The sequence below is a fragment of the Agrilus planipennis genome, unplaced genomic scaffold (assembly GCF_000699045.2).
Source record: "Agrilus planipennis isolate EAB-ADULT unplaced genomic scaffold, Apla_2.0 scaffold1, whole genome shotgun sequence".
Classification (NCBI taxonomy): Eukaryota; Metazoa; Arthropoda; class Insecta; order Coleoptera; family Buprestidae; genus Agrilus; species Agrilus planipennis.
The window spans coordinates 4,424,932-4,446,541 of NW_020442466.1; the positions used below are offsets into that span (position 1 = coordinate 4,424,932).

Below are 21,610 nucleotides of genomic sequence, written 5' to 3' on the forward strand. Positions count from 1 at the left end.
TGGAATTTTTCACACACAAGCCTTGCTATATGAGCTCTCAAAGCATATAAAAATTATACGGCTTAAATGTGAAGTTGGGTGCAAAAGAATACAATTAAATCCTCTGTCGGGAAAAAACGAAATGACTTTCCGAACAACCCTATAATACACGTCTCGTCACTCAAGGTGCCATTCTCAGTTGAACAATTTTTAGAAACTCCAACTTTATGTAAGTTTTTCCTGATTTTGTGGCTTACCTATGACTATGATGAATTAGCAGATCACCCAGATATCAAGGGTGCTATATTGGTCGTAGGTTTTTAATATTTTATTGTCAACAATTCAGTTTAAATATGTAATGGAAATGAATATTTTATTTATGACAAATACCTGACATGATATGAAAATTGTTCTGTAACTTTTTCATTATCTATCGCATTTGGTTCGGTTCTGTGTCTAATGCCAATGTTACCTTTAAATTTACCACCCTGGTGTATCATAAAGCAAGCAAACGCGTCGGGCAACCGATTAAAACTTTCGAAGTTAATTTGGAAGTTATTTCCACAGATTGTGGAATATGGCTTCGATCCTGTTCCTGCGGTTAATAAACTTAATAAATTTCTATAGCATCCGTCGTAACGATTTGCGAAAAGGTCATTTGAAGTTAAAAGGAAAAGGAAATTTCAACAAGAACTGCTGCAATTAATAGCAGCGTAGACTACGTGTTCTCAATATTTTTTTTTAACATTTTTAGAACGTCATATTTGAGTTTTTTCTTTAATCGGGGTTGAATATTGCGGCGGATATATCTTCATTATTAGATTAAGACTCACAATAGATACTTTTTTGAACTAATAACTGCAAAATCATTCATATAACAAGCAATTTTTGTCATGTTTTCACAAGATTATGGTTTTAAAATCAAAGTTATTGTTATTTATTATTTTGACGATTAATTTTTGAATATATGATCGCATAAATAATGTATTTTTGGGTGAGGCTATTCACTGGTACCGTACCGATGACCAAGAATATTTTTGCCGGTACCGTACCGGTGACTAAGAAATTCACTGGTACCGTACCGGTGACTAAGAAGAAATTAACCGGTACCGTACCGGTGACTAGTAAGAAATTCATCGGTACCGTACCGTTGACTAGGAAGCTATTCACCGGTACCCTAATATGGTTTACGAAACTCTAACACTAATGAGCATGGGGCATTCAGATTTTCGGAAAATTCAAAAATTTCTTTGAAAATTGAGAGGGTGTATACAACATTTTAAGTAATATGTAGAAAACGTGTCGAATGTAATGAGAAATAAATGTATGTTTATGTGATGAGTGCTGGAGGAAAGAGAGATCAAATTTCTTCCAGTAAAAATTACTGAATGTTACATTCGAATTTTATTTTCATTTTATTTTGTTTTCTTCATCCCTGGAATTTTTTTTTGTTGCCGAGTTCAGGTAATGATAACGAAGGTGGGCATCAGCAGTTGACTTAAAACGTAAAAGTTCCTAAAACAGAAACTTAAATTTACGTTTTGTGTTGATTGAGAAAGGAAAATTGAATAACTTTTTTTGTATGGAAAATAAGCTCTCTCGTTTTTAAAAGGAATATGAAATGGTAAAAGATTCTTTTTTATTGTAACATAAAAATTTTTTGAAATCTATAGGGTTGTTCGGAAAGTCATTTCGTTTTTTTTTGTGGAAATGAAAGACAGTTTTCGTATAATAAACAAATACTTTATTAAATTATATATTGACCGTTCTGGTCCAACACCTTTTGCCATCTTTCTGGTAGTAGCATAATTCCACGCTCATAAAATTTTTGGTCTTTGCTGGCAAAAAACTGATCGAGGAGGTTTTTGACCTCCTCATTTGAGGTGAAGGTTTTACCGTCTAAAAAATTTTGGAGTGACCGGAACAAATAATAATCCGATGGTGCCAGGTCTGGAGAATATGGTGGGTGTAGCATTGTATCCCATTCAAGCTGTAAAAGCTTTTGGCGAGTGACCAAACTTGTGTGAGGTCTCGCGTTGTCTTGGTGAAACACTACACCTTTCCTGTTGATTAGTTCTGACCTTTTCTGTTGAAGTGCATCATTCAGTTTGTCCAGCTGATGACAGTAGACTTCCGAATTAATCGTTGTGTTATCCGGTAAAAGCTCAAAAAAAACGATTCCTTTAAAATCCCACCAAACAGACAGCATCACCTTTTTTTGGTGAATATCGGCTTTGGAAATGGTTTGAGCCGGTTCATCTTTTTTGCTCCATGACCTCTTGCGTTTGACGTTGTTGTATACAACCCATTTTTCGTCCCCAGTGATGATGCGCTTCAAAAACGGATCATTTTCGTGACGTTTGAGAAGCGAATCGCAGACGTCAATGCGGCGACACAGATTTCTCTCTGTGAGAACATGGGGAACCCATACATCGAGCTTCGAGGATAATCCCAGGCCTTTCAAGTGGTCATAAACTGTTGAATTTGATAAATTTAACCTCAATCCGATCTCACGTGTTGTTATTCGCCGGTTCACATCAACTAATGCCTTTATCGCGTCTTTATCAGCTTCAACCGGCCTTCCCGAACGTGGTGCATCTTCGACATCAAAATTGCCGGATCGAAATTTAGCGAACCAGTTCTGGCACTGGCGTACTGTCAACACACCTTCTCCATACACATCAGTCAATTTCTTTCTGGCTTGAACAGCATTTTTACCCTTTCTGTAGTAAAACAGTAAGATATGTCGAAAATGCTGCTTATCGCTCTCCATATTTAAAAGGGCACCAACCAAAAACTACTGCGTAGAATTAATTGGAATTTTTCACACACAAGCCTTGCTATATGAGCTCTCAAAGCATATAAAAATTATACGGCTTAAATGTGAAGTTGGGTGCAAAAGAATACAATTAAATCCTCTGTCGGGAAAAAACGAAATGACTTTCCGAACAACCCTATAATACACGTCTCGTCACTCAAGGTGCCATTCTCAGTTGAACAATTTTTAGAAACTCCAACTTTATGTAAGTTTTTCCTGATTTTGTGGCTTACCTATGACTATGATGAATTAGCAGATCACCCAGATATCAAGGGTGCTATATTGGTCGTAGGTTTTTAATATTTTATTGTCAACAATTCAGTTTAAATATGTAATGGAAATGAATATTTTATTTATGACAAATACCTGACATGATATGAAAATTGTTCTGTAACTTTTTCATTATCTATCGCATTTGGTTCGGTTCTGTGTCTAATGCCAATGTTACCTTTAAATTTACCACCCTGGTGTATCATAAAGCAAGCAAACGCGTCGGGCAACCGATTAAAACTTTCGAAGTTAATTTGGAAGTTATTTCCACAGATTGTGGAATATGGCTTCGATCCTGTTCCTGCGGTTAATAAACTTAATAAATTTCTATAGCATCCGTCGTAACGATTTGCGAAAAGGTCATTTGAAGTTAAAAGGAAAAGGAAATTTCAACAAGAACTGCTGCAATTAATAGCAGCGTAGACTACGTGTTCTCAATATTTTTTTTTAACATTTTTAGAACGTCATATTTGAGTTTTTTCTTTAATCGGGGTTGAATATTGCGGCGGATATATCTTCATTATTAGATTAAGACTCACAATAGATACTTTTTTGAACTAATAACTGCAAAATCATTCATATAACAAGCAATTTTTGTCATGTTTTCACAAGATTATGGTTTTAAAATCAAAGTTATTGTTATTTATTATTTTGACGATTAATTTTTGAATATATGATCGCATAAATAATGTATTTTTGGGTGAGGCTATTCACTGGTACCGTACCGATGACCAAGAATATTTTTGCCGGTACCGTACCGGTGACTAAGAAATTCACTGGTACCGTACCGGTGACTAAGAAGAAATTAACCGGTACCGTACCGGTGACTAGTAAGAAATTCATCGGTACCGTACCGTTGACTAGGAAGCTATTCACCGGTACCCTAATATGGTTTACGAAACTCTAACACTAATGAGCATGGGGCATTCAGATTTTCGGAAAATTCAAAAATTTCTTTGAAAATTGAGAGGGTGTATACAACGGATAAACTTGAATACTAAATTTTTAGTCAAAAACAAGGGCGAGGGGTATTTACACGTAGAAGGTAAAAATTTAATTCAATTTTTATTAATTTAAATGTTTAATTAAATGAAGCATGAACTTAATGTTCTACTTCAATGTCGATACAATTTACAACACCAATAGAGCATTCTTTCTACCTAGGTACCGGCGAATAGCTTTTTGTCACCGGTACTGTACCGGTGAATAGCTTCTTAGTCACCTCGGTTTTTCCACTTCTTTGACCATTACAAAATAAATCTATTTTGTAAAGCTACAATGAATCTCGCGAGCCGAAAAAATGATCAAAGCGGACTGCAAGATTGCTACCCCTGATTCAGAGCAACTACCAGTTTAATTATCTAAGTTAATATGATAATGCTTAAATCACCCAGAATCACCTCACCAATTATATAACGTGAATCACTTTTTAAATCCGAAGTTTGTAAAAAGTAGGCAGTAAACTTGACGAAATTTGAAGGCTAGCTTCCGGATTTGTTATTTCCGAATTTGATAATGTGATTGGCATTTAAAACACGCTCACCTTCAACGAAATTTCCTTTCCGAGGCTTTGTGTCAGCCCAATCACATATTGTGTCAATACTTATCATTTTATCGTAATTTAAAAACTTGGAAAATGCACGGTACACTATAGGAACTACGATAAATTTTCCCTAATCGGCGCCATGTTTTTAGGCTCCTCCCATTCGACGGATCCCAATAGAGATTACTTATTTTTAGTTTTCTCTAAACCTTTGCAGTAATAAATTATTATTTCGTTTAAAGTGTTGTTACACAGACTGAACCATCGGCGTGATGCTAGAACTTTGTGGATTTAAAATTGAGAAACTGCCCCGGGTGTAATGGAACTTTTCAAGCACTTGTACTTAACCGCCGGTACATGATAGGTGTAGTAAGGGTTAGTTGCGGTGGAAGCAGCAGCACTTAAATCTTCTCTTCGTTTTATTCTGAAAGGGGTTCGCGGAAATTGAATTTATGTTGGTAATTTTTACCGTGTCATGCACGAACAATGACAGGGTAGGTGCAAAGGTTATTATAAAAATTAATGCATCCACCGGTGAAGTAAAGCACACAAAGAGGAGATGGGATAACGTAGTAAAAGTTTAGAAACAACAATTACCAGCTATAGCTGCATTTTACTAGACTTACACCAGGGTAATTAATAACCGTTGTTGAATATGAAAAAGTAAAGCTCTTCAATATTTAACTGATAATAAAAGGGTGGAAAATTGTTTTATTAAATATGCGTATTATTCAGTGAAATTTATTGTAGAATTTTGGTGTTTATTAAGTTACTGTTCCACAGCAATGTGCAAAAGTACTCTCATCATCATTATCATAAGGTCGTCAGTCCTAAGACTGGTTGGACACGTACCTCCACTCTTTCCTATCCTGAGTTAATCTTCGCATTTCCTTAAAACTAGAACAACCCATATCCTTAACTATTTGCGAACAGTAATCTAATCTAGGTCTACCTCTACCCTTCCTAACTTCCGTTTCTGCCTCTAATATGTCTCTGACTAGACCTTCATGCCTGAGAAGGTGTCCTACCAACCTATCTTGCCTATTTCTTGTCGACTTCCATAGAGTCCTCTGTTCTCTTACTCTTTCAAGTACCTCTTCATTTCTAACCTTCTCTATCCACGGTATCCTCATCATTTGCCTTTAACACCACATTTCCAACGGTTCTAACGTTTTTCGCTGCACCCACTGTCCATGCTTCGCACCCGTACACCACCGTGCTCCAAACATACACCTTTAACAAACTTTTTCGAATTTAGTGACTTTATATCCCTGCTACTCCTTCCGTCCTGACTTATCTGGCTTCCTAGATACCTAAAACGTCCCCGTCAGACACCCTTAGTAATATTTACTTCGCTACGTTGCAGCCCCATTTCTATAACTGCCTGTTGATATTTATACAAATTTAGTATCACTCTTCTATTTTTGTAACTCATCCCTACATTTTTAAGTATATTTAACATCCTGTCCAATTTAACATTGTCAAAAGCTTTTTCTAAATCTACCCCTCTTTCTTTTTTCTATCGTTTTCTCTATTGTTACCCGTACAGCTAGAATGGCCTCCCGTTTTCCTCTATTTCTTCTAAACCCAAATTGATCTTCCCCTAATAGTTCTTCCACCCTTTAAAGGGTAATTCGTCATTTTTTATTGTTGTTCTCTACATATAGTAAAAAACTTTTGTTTCCTTTAAAGAACAGGATACATAAATACGAAATATGACCTACCAGGATTATCTACTTTGTACAGATTAAGATCATGACGTTAATTTATTATCTGCGTTTGTATTGGAATATTTACGACGAGTAAAAAAATAGGAATTGGTTTTTTATTAATCTGTTTGAAGATACGGGATCACAGACAGTTATAAATCCACAGGCAATAATCGATTCAAAGGATAATACCTTTATCGCGTAATTGGCCGGCCTGTGCCAGTATTAGATACACTTTATCATATAAATAATATATCACGGTTAATATTTAACTGCGACAGGTTATAAATGTTCACATTTTGGTAAGGTCACGGAGAAAATGAGTCCTCGGCACACAGATGTCACCCAATTTATCATTATGTCGGATTTAAATTTTCTCGCTCGCGGTTCTTCAGGGCACACTCCGCGTTGACACAAAACCCGCAAAGCTTTTTCATTTCTTCGTTGGAATATTATATTCATTCTGAATCTTGATAATGTAATTTTTAAATGGGTCACAAGGCGAAACGAAGAACAACAATAAAAAATGACGAAGTACCCTTAAATACGATGGGGTGATTGAATAAAAGGGCGATTTCAAAGTTAAATAACTCATTGAGTTCTAATCATGTACTTCGCATCAAATGATAGGTACCAAGTCGATCGAAAAATTATGCTCTCTTTGATGTGTAATTGAAATTTAATTATGTGTAAAAAATGGAACGTCAACATTCAAAGTTGGTTAGCTGTAGCATAGCAGAGCTGGATTTAAATATCGGATATGGATACTGGATATCATCCTGTGTCCTACTTTTGTATTAGTTTTAACCTACTTATACGTCTTTTGCGTATCAATACTTTTTATTATTAATTTTCTTACCATTTTCTTCTAATACACTTTAAAATGTAGGGATGAGTTACAGAGATAGAAGAGTGATACTTAGTTTGTATAAAGGGCAACAGACAGTTATACGTATAGCTGGAGCAGCAACGTAGAGAAGTAAATATTAGGAAGGGAGTCAGACAGGGATGCACACTGTCACCGCTACTTTTTAATCTATACATCGAAGCCGCCATCAACATCATTAAAGACAGTACAACTGTAGGGATAGATATACAGGGGCAAAAGATTAGTATGCTTAGATTTGCAGATGATGTAGCAGTATTAGCATCTAGCAAGGAGTTAGAGATAACTTTAAATAAAATGGATGCGATATTGACAAAACAGTACTCTATGAAAATAAACAAAAATACTGGTATGCAAGGGAAGAAAAAGTAGGGAAAGAGCGAATATAAAGATAGGAGACGAAAAATTAGAAGAAGTGGCTGATTTTAGGTATCTAGGAAGTCAGATAAGTCAGGACTGAAGAAGTAGTAGGGATATAAAACATAGGATAGCCTATGGTTGAGTCGCTTTCAATAAAAAGAAGTCACTTCTATGCTCACGAACGGTTAATTTAGAAATTAGAAAATAATTGTTACATCATCATCATAAGGTCGTGAGTCTTAAGACTGGATGGTCACACCCTCCCACTCTTTTCTATCCTGAGCGATACTTCCCTAGAACTAGAACATCCCACATTCTTAGCTACTTGTGAACAGTAATCTAATCTAGGTCTAATTCTACTCCTCTTTACTCCTGTTTCTGCTTCTAATATGTCTATGCCTAGCCCTCCATGTGTGAGAATTCTTATTGACTTTCGTAGTCCTTTGTTATCTTATTCTTATATATTGTTATAAGGGATGAAAAATGAAATTGTAATAAAAGTGCTTGTTATTTGAAATACCTTTCTACTACACATGTGTGTTAAAATTGTTTCAATGTTTTATTGAAGAAAGCTCCAGATAGATATGTTTTCTTTACGTTTTCCCTATCGCGCTTTCCCTTTTCTTGAGCCTGACTTGATGGCGCGCGGCTTGAAGAGCGCTCTTTCTCAATGGCCTACTAAATTGACAAGTATCTGTAACGAATCTGTAAGAATTCACGACTTACTTCGTTATTTATTACCTTCGTGGAAAGGAAAAAAAAATCTCCTGAATACACCCTACGTAGATGAAAGCCAGCTCGTTTTCCTTTAACGTTGAAGGACTGTTTCACGTCTGAATTGACACACACAGGTAACTGGCAAACTTTGCGTAAATAGTTATATGGACCCGCTCCTATAATTATCCTTTTAATTGTTTAATTGTATGTGTTCTATCATTAGTAGTTCTGTCAATAAACTCATTCGGGTTATTCGGCAGTGTAATAAATATTTATTGCTCCTTCTCCTACCCCAATGTAGCTCTAATTACATAATTAAATACATCGGGTTGATTGAGGAAATAAGTCGCTAAAACCCCGGCCTTCAACGTGAGTTGCTAACGTGAGACATTTCTCATTTTCCTTTATGTTTGAATTTCTACCTGGTTTCCCTCAAGGGCGACATAGTTTCACAGAGAAGAAAAGGATCGTCGACTGGCTCATGTTGGATGAAATTTAGTGCTAACATTACTGCCAGATATTAACGTCTAGCACCACCTACCCCTTGTCTGAAATGTGCGGGCCCAGATGATTTACGGCCTTGTGAAAAACATGGAAAATATTTCGGGTTTAACGGCAAGAAGCCATTTTCGAAACGCACACCTATAACGTTATATTATTATTTAATATAATAATATCAGAATGATGTATTGCGAGAGTTTTTTACTAGGTACATATATACGTATTTTTTCAGCGCATGCGGAGATACAAAATTGAGATTTTTGTAAAAATATTTACATCAAATACGTGTATTTTTGTTTCAATCGTTTTTTTTTTTAATTTTTGTACTCATGTATTGTTTGTTGTTTGTTAGACAAGATTAAGTGTGAATAATGATTACAGCAACCTTATAGTAGTCCTTTGTTCTTTTAACGTCTAATACAGACAGTGGAAATCATTAGAAGTAGGTCAATGTGCAGAACACTAATGATTTGCACGCCAGTGTATGACCGCTGCAAATGAAGTATGCCAAATGCCAGACGTTTTTGCGCTCATAAATACTTTCCGTACTGTTAATTAATAAATCAGAGGATATTATTTTTTCTTTTTTATTTATTCTCAGTACCATGTCGATATGTATTTTAAATAGTACTGCATAATATCAGGGATGGACAAAATAGTTATTTAATTAATTGTTAACCGAAACTGTTTACATTTATTATCGTTGTAGCTGATTAGTTGTTATCGAAACTCTGTACGTTTCCAGTTCACGCCCAGGGCCGGCTTCGCATTACAACGTCTGGTTTTCTTTCAATTTGTTTGTACCTTAACCTCGCTGCATCTATTTAACGTTCTCAAAAATACCCTGTATACATATTTTAAATGTTGCGACCTTTTATAAATTCCATGTAATTAAAAAAAAACAGCAGGTTTCCTTCTCGACTAAGATCATTATCATCCTTGCAGAAAATGGCGTTGGAGACTGAGTCAGCGTAATTAAAAACGATAAAGGGCTGTTGTAAACGCTAAACTAAACCAATTAACACTTTCCGCAAAGGAAAATTCCTCATATCGAGCACGAAACTTAAACCTACTGTTAACGGAGAAAAAAGCGAAAATTAATTCGTAGACAGACACGAAAAAAAGTCAAATGTTGTGTTAAGGGTGATGTTATACTTCCCAGTGGGGTGGGGACGAAAACGGCCAAATAAAATTAAGAACCAAAGCAAAAAAAAAAATTAAATAATCTTGGTGATATTGTCATGCATTAATAAGTTTCATGTGAGAGGACTTTCGCGCTCTTAAAGGTTACAAAAACTAAGCTAACATCCACCCTTAATCAAGATTTGTTAAATGTTCCTGGTTTTTTTCTATCAAAAGATATTTCGTTTGATGATTACGATAAAGCAGTTAAGTAGTTAATGTTACTGAAATTGTAATTTTTAATCAGTTTTTGGGTATAAGAATTATAGGGGTGTAAAACGCTTTATTTGGGGTGTTGTAGGGTTCAAAACGCTTGGGTTATGAGACTATAGGGGTTTTAAATTGGAGGTTATGTAGTTAAGAGCTTTTAAATGCTGGAGTTATAGGGTTTAAAGCGCTTGGGTTATGAGGTTGTAGGGTTTTAAATGCTAGTGTTATAGGGTTTAAACCATTTGAGTTATGAGGCTATGGGGTTTTAAATTGGGGGGTTATTGGGTTGTAAGGTTTTATATGCTGGGGTTATAGGGTTTTAAAACGTTTGAATTATGAGGTTATGTGGTTTTACATTCAGATTGTGTGGGGTTGTAAGGTTTTAAATGCCAGTGTTATAGGGTTTAAAACATTTGAGTTATGAGGTTATGGGGTTTTAAATTGGGGGGTTATTGGGTTGTAAGGTTTTAAATGCTGGGGTTATAGGGTTTTAAAACGTTTGAATTATGAGGTTATGTGGTTTTACATTCAGATTGTGTGGGGTTGTGAAGTTTTAAATGCTAGTGTTATAGGGTTTAAAACATTTGGGTTATGAGTTTATGGGTTTTTTAATTCGGGTGTTATAGGGTTGTAAGGTTTTAAATGCTAGGGTTGTAGGGTTTTAAAACCCTTGAGTTATGAGGTTATGTGGTTTTACATTCAGATTGTGTGGGGTTGTAAGGTTTTAAATGCTAGTGTTATAGGGTTTAAAACATTTGAGTTATGAGGTTATGGGGTTTTAAATTCGGGGGTTATTGGGTTGTAAGGTTTTAAATGCTAGGGTTGTAGGGTTTTAAAACCCTTGATTTATGAGGTTATGTGGGTTTACATTCAGATGTTGTGGGGTTGTAAGGTTTCAAATGCTGGTGTTATAGGGTTTAAAACATTTGAGTCATGAGGTTATGGGTTTTATATTCGGGGGTTATTGGGTTGTAAGGTTTTAAATGCTGGGGTTATAAGGTTTAAATGGTTTTGGTTATGAGGTTTTGGGGTTTTAAAAATGGAGTTTATAGGGTTTATAGCGTTTGGGTTATGGGGTTATGAGGTTTCAAATGTGAAGATTATTAATTAGGCTTAACCAGGTTGTTGTGTTTTTCTTCTAATTTTTATAGCCACTAAGGCGAAAATTAGCCAGTTCGGCTCTGTTCTCGCGGCACCTAACACAAATACGAAACCGGCAGATACGAAACAAAAAAAAAACAAGAGAGCTATTAATGTCGGCCTAGTTACGCTGCTAGTTCTCTTCTCAAGTTTTCTGGAAAAGGACGATCATTTTTCCGCTTAAACAAAAGACCAGTGGGTCCAAGAGGGCTATCAAGTCCGACCTTAGTCATCTGTCTGCCTCTCATTCTCTCCCGTGCGCTTTTCCATGAGCAACACGTTGAAACGCAATGTAGAATGAACGGCAAGCATCCACTTGTAAAGAAGACTTTGGCGAGAGGGAGGGAGATCCACCCGCCGTTTCCGTTCAAGTAATCGTTGGTGAGGGTGGAAAATAGGGGCTTACCCTCCGACCAATCGATAGATATGTGTACGTACATACATCGTCGTCGCGTCGGGGCAAATTTATGCCGAAAAAATTGAAAATACTGCACGTGCAAGGTTTATTTTTTAAGTGTTTTTGAGGTTAGGTACTCAAAAGGTTCATCGGACTTAAGGACACAGTGCAAAGTTTTGTAAATTTCAAAACTATTAACAACCGCGATTATGGTATCTTATTGTTGTAGCAACACTGATTGTCTGTCCGTTTGTCAGAGGTATCCAAGTTCTAAACGAAACAAAATATTGGCTTGACGTTCATATAATTCCTTAATTCAGAGATAATAATAGTATTTTTAGTTCATTCACCAATTCCTACTTTTAGTTACCTTTTACATTTCCCCTAAACCAGAACACTCCACATTGGCATTCATGATGATAACATTAACTGATGGAAATTCTACTGTCTCCGATGGCTTTTAGGGTTCCGTACGTCCGAATTACGAACGGAACCCTTATACGACCTGGACTGATTAAGTTGAAATTTACTACACATATGAATTTGTGTGACCTAAACATTGATGTAAATAAATTAATTTTAACGTGAAGGTCTTTTGGGGGGGGGGGGGGGGGTAATAAGAACTTTAAAAGCAAACTTTTGCGAACTGTACCGTGTGACATATTGAATGAAAGGGCTTGTTGTAAGGGTCACTTTTTTAATTTTAAGATGAATAGTTGTAAAGTTATTTAAGAAAATGGGTGAAATTGACCACCCTGCCTATCTCCGAAACTACTAAACCTAAAAAAATACAGAAAATAGTCCTTTACTTGTAGATAGTAGGAAAATTAATAAGAATTCTATGGTTTGAACATAATATGGCAATTCTTTTAACAAAATAATATTGTGCGTACAGATTTACATTCGCAGTTTGAAAGTATGGAAGAACTTGTTTCTTTTTAACTAACTTGATTAGGGTTCCGTACGCCCGAATGAAAAACGGAACTCTATAGGATCATTCGTGTCTCCGTCTGTCCGTTTTTTATCTTGGTGAAGATCAGATGGAGTTTTGTAAAAACTTAAACTCATTAACCCCAGGGATTAGATTACAAAAAGTTCTCTCTCTACTCAAAGAACAGGCAGAAACATAACGGCAAAATTGATTAAAAAGACGAAACACTGAGTCCAAGATATTTAAATAAGTACCTGCACGAATTTTTAATTCTGTTAATTGAATTATCTGCTGGTAATTTACTTATTTCCTGAAAGCCTGTATTTCAAATGAAAAACATCTCGACGCGACGTTAAAAACATTCTGCTTTAGCAAGCGTTTGTCACACGTGTGGAAAATGTTTGGTATCCTTTTGTGTCCTGTAGCTATACGAAAATAACGTGTTATTTTTGTATGCTTATTCGTACCTACATACTTAGGTAGAAACCTGTTAAACGCTTTTAAAAAAAATTCGTTGCAGATGGTACACATTTTTAAGCAGTTTCTGCAACACGCGCTCCGGCAAAGTGTACGTACCAATACAAATAGAAAAACAATCGTCTTTTTCCCTTTATTTTCGTTGTCGTTTGTTTCGGGAACAAAGAGTCCTTGTTTTCCCGGTTCGTTGTTGAAGTTCGAACTTCACACTTTTGAATACAACAGCAATTCGTGGGTTGCAAATTAAATCGGCATTCTACGTTTATTAAAAAAGGGTGCGGGACGAGTGGTCGCACGACTCACGTGTGCATAGTACATAATCCTAAAATGTAGGATCGTGCTACAGATGGCGTTTACTGCGCCATTTGTAGTATTTTCTAAAACGCGCTGTTAAGACAGCAGGTAAAAGTGGGTCTGTGTTCTGTCGAAGCTGCCTGTGAGGCGCTGATGAGAGCCAAAAAGATCGAAATCGCGATCCGCGTCTGGCAGTTTCGACAGAATACAGACCACTTCGAATTATTTTATAATACATATATTTTGTAAAAGAAAAAAGTCACTGTGGGTAATGGATATTTAAAATTATTGAAGAAATTAACAAAAGGGTGATTTTTCTCATATTAGTCTTGGATTTTCAACTTATTTTTGTTGTAAATTGTGAAGTTCGAAGTTCATTTATTGATTATTATTTATGACTCGGAAGTTAAATGGAATTTCTCGCTACTGAACAACGAAAAATCTTTTTCTTGTACCTACCCAAAGAGACAGAGAAAATTTTATGTGACGGCATTAAAACGATTGCGATTTTATTTTCCACGCTGCCCAATAAAACGAGAGCAGTACTGAAAATGGTGAATGGTCGGGCAACAACCCGATGGGTGGTTTTTCAGGGCAACTCTGCTTTGTTTGCGTCAATCGAAATTAAATTTATCGCAGTTCCAATTTCCCCGTTCGGATTTTAGCATCTCTGGACGCCAGAAATAAATTATACTACTAGGTAGTCAACAAAATTATCCCAACAATGAAAAATTGTCACATTCATTTCAAATTATTGACGAATTTGGGTTCCTTTGTTTCAATCTGAGTTCTTAGTAGAACGAGGGTGTGGTCGATGTCTTTAGGGGTTTGTGTCTTGCCAGGAAATTAACAATTACATCAATAATAACCCCGAATGTTTGAATCTCTTTTCTTTATTTTTTTATAATTTAATTGATTGGAAAGGAAAATAAAAATTTTTCTCGCAAATGTATACTACCCCAAATTTTTGGGACGTAACACCTATATTTTATTTCATAATTTCCCTCAAGTCCTAAAATATTTCCTATGTTTTATCTACATTTAATTTGAATAGTTATTATGGTATGTTTATTTTAGAAAAAAGGTGGTAGATGTTATGCATTTGCCAATGTCGAGGATCGACCTTAACATAATCGATAGATGTTTTACCACCGCATAACTTTATATGTATGTGTACATATACAAAGTCAACACCCCTCGAGGAATACATTAAGACATAAAAGCATTCACGTATCGAAACAAACGGTTGTTTTTATTTTGAAAACATTTAACGCTGTGAAGAAAGGAAGAACTTTTCATAAGTCGAGTCCCTAGGGATTGGTGTGGAGCACAGCTTCTTTTTTCTTGTTTTTGTTTTTTATTCTCTGCGTATCCTTGTTGCTTTTTCTATCAGCCTCGCTCTTCAATAATAATTGTATACAGGTATGTCTAGCTGGGCACTTTACTGTATTTTATTTTCAAAGAAATTCTTGGAAGCTATCTCTTATGATTTTTCGTAGATTTTGTGGATTTTTAAAAATTCTGTTAGACGATATTTTGATATTTATGTGTGTGTAAAGTAATACGTCCAAATGACACCCGATCCATCAATCCTATCCCGATTTGTCTCAGAAACATCACCGTGCCATCGCTAGTGATCTTATATTCATATATGTAAAAAGATGAAACATTATACGCGAAAGCCTTTGTCAATAAAACACTAAACTAACATCACATAAAGCGTCAAAATCCGATCAAAGTCAGAGTTAATTTCTTTTGTTGATCGATAGAAAAAAAAATAGGGGATGTAGGAGAGATAAACGTAGAACAGGAAAGTAGGAAGTCATAAAATCAGAGTGCAGTGGCTTTTAATAAAAATAAATCAATTTAAAACTGTACCGCAACTCTTTCCTATCTTGAGCTAATTTTTACATTTGCCTATAAATGGAACATCCCACATCCCTCAGGAATACGATGATTGACACAAGATAGAAAGAAATGCAAGTTGGATGTGCCTGTCCAAACAGTCCTCGGACCAATGACCCTTTGATGAAGTTCATCATCATCATAAGATTTTCAATCCTAAAATATGCACCTCCATTTTTTCCTATCCTGAGTTAATCTTCACATATCTATAAAATTGGAACATCCCACATCCTTAACTTCCTTAACTATTTGCGAACAGAAAACTAATCTAGATCTCGCTTTATTTCTCTTAACTCCTGCTCCTGCATCTAACAGGTTTACAACTAGCCCGTCATCTCTGAGAAGGTGTACTGTACCTCATTTACTTTCTCTAGCGATGTGCCCCTTCCAATGTCTTGGATGCACGCTGGCAAAATCGTAGGTAGGGAGAAAAAAGCTCATTATACTCTCGACTCTTGTCCATTAAACATACTTTTTCATACAGTACCTGCCAAAAGGTTTGTTCAATCATGAATAGTGGTGCGAGTCGAAAACAAGCGTTAAAGCCTTTAATATGNTCGAAGTTCATTTATTGATTATTATTTATGACTCGGAAGTTAAATGGAATTTCTCGCTACTGAACAACGAAAAATCTTTTTCTTGTACCTACCCAAAGAGACAGAGAAAATTTTATGTGACGGCATTAAAACGATTGCGATTTTATTTTCCACGCTGCCCAATAAAACGAGAGCACTACTGAAAATGGTGAATGGTCGGGCAACAACCCGATGGGTGGTTTTTCAGGGCAACTCTGCTTTGTTTGCGTCAATCGAAATTAAATTTATCGCAGTTCCAATTTCCCCGTTCGGATTTTAGCATCTCTGGACGCCAGAAATAAATTATACTACTAGGTAGTCAACAAAATTATCCCAACAATGAAAAATTGTCACATTCATTTCAAATTATTGACGAATTTGGGTTCCTTTGTTTCAATCTGAGTTCTTAGTAGAACGAGGGTGTGGTCGATGTCTTTAGGGGTTTGTGTCTTGCCAGGAAATTAACAATTACATCAATAATAACCCCGAATGTTTGAATCTCTTTTCTTTATTTTTTTATAATTTAATTGATTGGAAAGGAAAATAAAAATTTTTCTCGCAAATGTATACTACCCCAAATTTTTGGGACGTAACACCTATATTTTATTTCATAATTTCCCTCAAGTCCTAAAATATTTCCTATGTTTTATCTACATTTAATTTGAATAGTTATTATGGTATGTTTATTTTAGAAAAAAGGTGGTAGATGTTATGCATTTGCCAATGTCGAGGATCGACCTTAACATAATCGATAGATGTTTTACCACCGCATAACTTTATATGTATGTGTACATATACAAAGTCAACACCCCTCGAGGAATACATTAAGACATAAAAGCATTCACGTATCGAAACAAACGGTTGTTTTTATTTTGAAAACATTTAACGCTGTGAAGAAAGGAAGAACTTTTCATAAGTCGAGTCCCTAGGGATTGGTGTGGAGCACAGCTTCTTTTTTCTTGTTTTTGTTTTTTATTCTCTGCGTATCCTTGTTGCTTTTTCTATCAGCCTCTCTCTTCAATAATAATTGTATACAGGTATGTCTAGCTGGGCACTTTACTGTATTTTATTTTCAAAGAAATTCTTGGAAGCTATCTCTTATGATTTTTCGTAGATTTTGTGGATTTTTAAAAATTCTGTTAGACGATATTTTGATATTTATGTGTGTGTAAAGTAATACGTCCAAATGACACCCGATCCATCAATCCTATCCCGATTTGTCTCAGAAACATCACCGTGCCATCGCTAGTGATCTTATATTCATATATAATGTAATATGTAAAAAGATGAAACATTATACGCGAAAGCCTTTGTCAATAAAACACTAAACTAACATCACATAAAGCGTCAAAATCCGATCAAAGTCAGAGTTAATTTCTTTTGTTGATCGATAGAAAAAAAAATAGGGGATGTAGGAGAGATAAACGTAGAACAGGAAAGTAGGAAGTCATAAAATCAGAGTGCAGTGGCTTTTAATAAAAATAAATCAATTTAAAACTGTACCGCAACTCTTTCCTATCTTGAGCTAATTTTTACATTTGCCTATAAATGGAACATCCCACATCCCTCAGGAATACGATGATTGACACAAGATAGAAAGAAATGCAAGCTGGAGGTGCCTGTCCAACCAGTCCTAGGACCGATGACCCTTTGATGAAGTTCATCATCATCATAAGATTTTCAATCCTAAAATATGCACCTCCATTTTTTCCTATCCTGAGTTAATCTTCACATATCTATAAAATTGGAACATCCCACATCCTTAACTTCCTTAACTATTTGCGAACAGAAAACTAATCTAGATCTCGCTTTATTTCTCTTAACTCCTGCTCCTGCATCTAACAGGTTTACAACTAGCCCGTCATCTCTGAGAAGGTGTACTGTACCTCATTTACTTTCTCTAGCGATGTGCCCCTTCCAATGTCTTGGATGCACGCTGGCAAAATCGTAGGTAGGGAGAAAAAAGCTCATTATACTCTCGACTCTTGTCCATTAAACATACTTTTTCATACAGTACCTGCCAAAAGGTTTGTTCAATCATGAATAGTGGTGCGAGTCGAAAACAAGCGTTAAAGCCTTTAATATGTCTTCAAATATAAATAAACATCTCGTTGATATTTTCAGTAGTAAAAATTGTACCAATAACAGCACATTTGAGCAATGCAATTGTAGTGGATAGAATGGTCAATTTTTCCGTGCAGTATTGTACGGATTATACGCTCCTTAATGGTGAAGAGTTTGGCCGAGAGTTGTCTCCTTCCTTTTCTGGCCTAGTGCTGTTCTTTTCTCCTTTGCGCCGGTCAAACTGAAGGTCACATCGCTACAGAAAGTAAACGAAGTATACCAATCTATCTCTCCTATTTTTTTAATAGTGACCCCTGTTCTACTCATTCTACTCGTTTCTAACCTTCTCTATGCACGGTATTCTCAACAGTCGTTTGTAACACCACATTTTTAACGTTTTTAACATTTTATTTTCCGCTGCGCTCATCGTCCACCCTTCGCACCCGTACAGCGTCGTTCTCCAGAAAACGTCTTCAACAATCTTTTTCGAATTTCTAAATTCACCGTTCGCGAGCACAGAAGAGACTTTTTTCTACTAAAGGTGTCTCGACCCTACTCCTATCTTTTTATATATCCCCTCTTTCCCTATTTTTTTTTTCTTGAATACCAGTGTTTTTATTTTACTTTTATTTTCATACCTCATATATCTAATAACTCCTCGTTACTAGATACTAATACTGTTATAAAAGTCTACGTGTCGATTTAGAAATGGCAAAATTTAATTTACTTTTTTGGTGTTATCACAAATAGAGTTTTAAGCTAATGGTTGTTTTAAGCGCCGTTAGTTTCACCTTTATCTTGGCCGAAACGTCTGAGTGACTTGCGGTTGACATTTCTTCGTTGTAAGAAAAATTACCAAAGTTTACATGCTATAACTTTTGGACGGGCCGTGATGTTGCGGGAGTGCTGATAACAAAATGGCAAACTTTTAAAGAAAGTTAAGTAAAAGTTCGTGTCTGCGCGTATTACAGGTTGGTGATTTATTGAATATTCTCCTCGAAAATCGGACCGCTTTCTCGGCGGAAGGTTGAACAAAAGTAAGAGATTTTATAGTCTGTTATTAAAGAGGAAGAATCACTCCAACGTAAATTTGTATTTCGAGATGGGCAATCTGAGATTATTGTATTAAAAATGGGACGTTTTTCAGAAAATACCACAAATGGCGCGGTAAACGCCATCTGTAGTACGATTCTACATTTTAGGATTACGTATGCTCCAACAAGGTCCATTTAAATATATGGATATCTACTTGCTGAAACTAGCCGACCTCAACGTGATAGGCACGTTACCGTAATTGAACAAAATAATTCCGCGATCCGCGTGTGGCAGTTTCGACAGACTACAGACCACTTCGAATTATTTTGTTCGGACGTTTTTCAGTTCTTAATAATATTGGTCAACTTTGTCGCTCCTTGTGGCGGAAAAACTATTAGAATTCTAATCGTAGAAATTTAATTGAAATAGGTATTACCTCCTCTTTTTATTTCCTTAATTATCTTACATGAGCCATTACGAAAGACAAATTATTTTCTTAAGAGTGTGAGTTGTTACAGTTTAAAAGTTAACGAAGGGTGGAAATAATCACGTATTCAAACACCTTCCTTCCACTATTATTTCATTTTATTTAACCATTTGCTCTATAATTAACACTTCTACTATTAATTAGTTATCAATTCACTATTACTTCTTCGCTTTGGGTCACCACATAACTCTGATTCTCCTACTAACTCCGCTCGGTCTTGCGACAACTATTTATAGAGGCTGGCCGTGTTCTAGAATGATCCAGTGTTTGTCTTCTAGAAACCTTCTTTGCCACGATGTATGTTGAGTTGCCTACATTCATGTGGCAATATATTTAAATGCACGGTGGAAATACGGTTTCCTCAGTTCGTACGTACATGTTCCATGTATTAAATTAAAGGTCTTGGCATTATACATACGTGAATCAATAAAGAGTGCGGAACGATGGGTTGCCTGGTGCTCGCATTACGTTACCAATACGTCTACCATATAAATACACTTATTTTCGGGAAAGTTCTGTTCGAAAATGTCCTAGCTCTTGCAGTTTATGAGATTGTTGACATTTATTATGATTAGGGTTTGTGCTACATTGCCGTTGACGGTTCTTGGTTCTTATTAGATCATAGTGCTTTGCTAGTTCGCTTGCTTGCTGACGATTTCGAAGTGTACGATTTGGCTAAGCCATCTGCAAAATGTGCTGGCTAAGTTTTCCGGCTACTGCCCTCGCCGGCATCGAAATTTATTGCCGCATCGCGTATAAATTTCACCGCTGGCTGTCGTCGATAGGAAATTTCTTCTTTTATTTATTAGCTTTTGAGAAATCGTACCATTCGTTATTATAAAAGTGCACGTCCTCTTCATACCGACATACTTTCCAAAATAAGGGCATTTAAAACCGATTCGATAGTCGATAGATCAAGAAACATTAGATAGTCGATAAATCAAGAAACATTTTGCTACTTTTACTCACACCTTCTCCTGTTTCTGGTAAACCCGAATTGATCATCCCCTAAATTTTTTCTTGTCTTATTTTCCACCCTTCTGTAACTACAACCTTATACCTTTTAGTAAATGTGGCCAACTAATTTTTTAATGATCCTAACTCAAACTCTTATCTGAAAAACATAATACAGGGAAAATTAATTGTATAGTGTAACATCTAACTTGGATAATTACACACGTAAGGGAAGTTATCGTTATTGTTTCCTTTACTTTGTGTTGCGTTTTTGTTTTCTTTTGACAATTGACGTTTGATGATACATGTGAGCGAAACCCTCTTGTTTTTCCTTGTTTTGCTTATTTTGTTTTCTTTGAATTTCTTTTATTGTTTTCCCAAAACATTTGTCGCTGTATCTCGGGGCAGTGCCAACCCCGATTCTCGAAAGGAACAGTGCTGATAATATAGCGCTTTTGTAAGGTTTTGATGACGATGGGGAGAGAGAACGGTGATGGGAGGGTTGGTTACGTTTGCGCTTGGAAAAGCTTATGTAAATCGGGGAAAATTTCCTGGCCAACTTTATATGTATACGTGCAGGCCCGGGGCAGACTTTTGGTTGTATGCAAATGGGTGAATCCCTCGAACGTTGTGGATTTCTTAGTTTTAAAGATTTTATTTGCTCTACTTGATTTGAAAAGATCCAGTTTCTTGACTAGGCTACTCCACAGGGTGCCAAAAATAATGTGGAGGGTTTTTCTTAGATTATATCGTTTATAGTGACGTCTGGTATAACGATATAGCAGTTATAGAGGCAAAATATTTAATTGCATTTCTTTATGCGTAATTCTTATCGGTTGTAACACAACGATATCGAATATTACAGCGAAATTATCGTTCATAACGTACAAACTCTAGACGGTTGTTAAGAAAATGTAATTTGTAGTGAAATATCAGCTTTGTTGTTTCAACTTCTTGCACTTGTATTATTTTTATTATAAGATTAGTATGCTTAGATTTGCAGATGATATAGCAGTATTAGCATCCAGCAAGGAGGACCTAGAGATAGCTTTAAATAAAATGGAAGCGGTACTGACAGATCAGTACTGTATGAAAATAAATAAAAGTAAAACTAAAATACTGATATGCAAGGGAAGAAAAAGTAGGGAAAGAGCGAATATAAAGATAGGAGACGAA

The 21,610-nt window shown here is 35.9% G+C and overlaps 1 protein-coding gene across 1 annotated transcript in view; it reads right to left on the reverse strand.

Moving 5' to 3' along the window:
* Nucleotides 1-21,610, reverse strand: part of LOC108733111 (ras-related protein Rap-1) — a 41,417-nt gene that overhangs the window by 11,126 nt on the left and 8,681 nt on the right. The window lies entirely within an intron of this gene.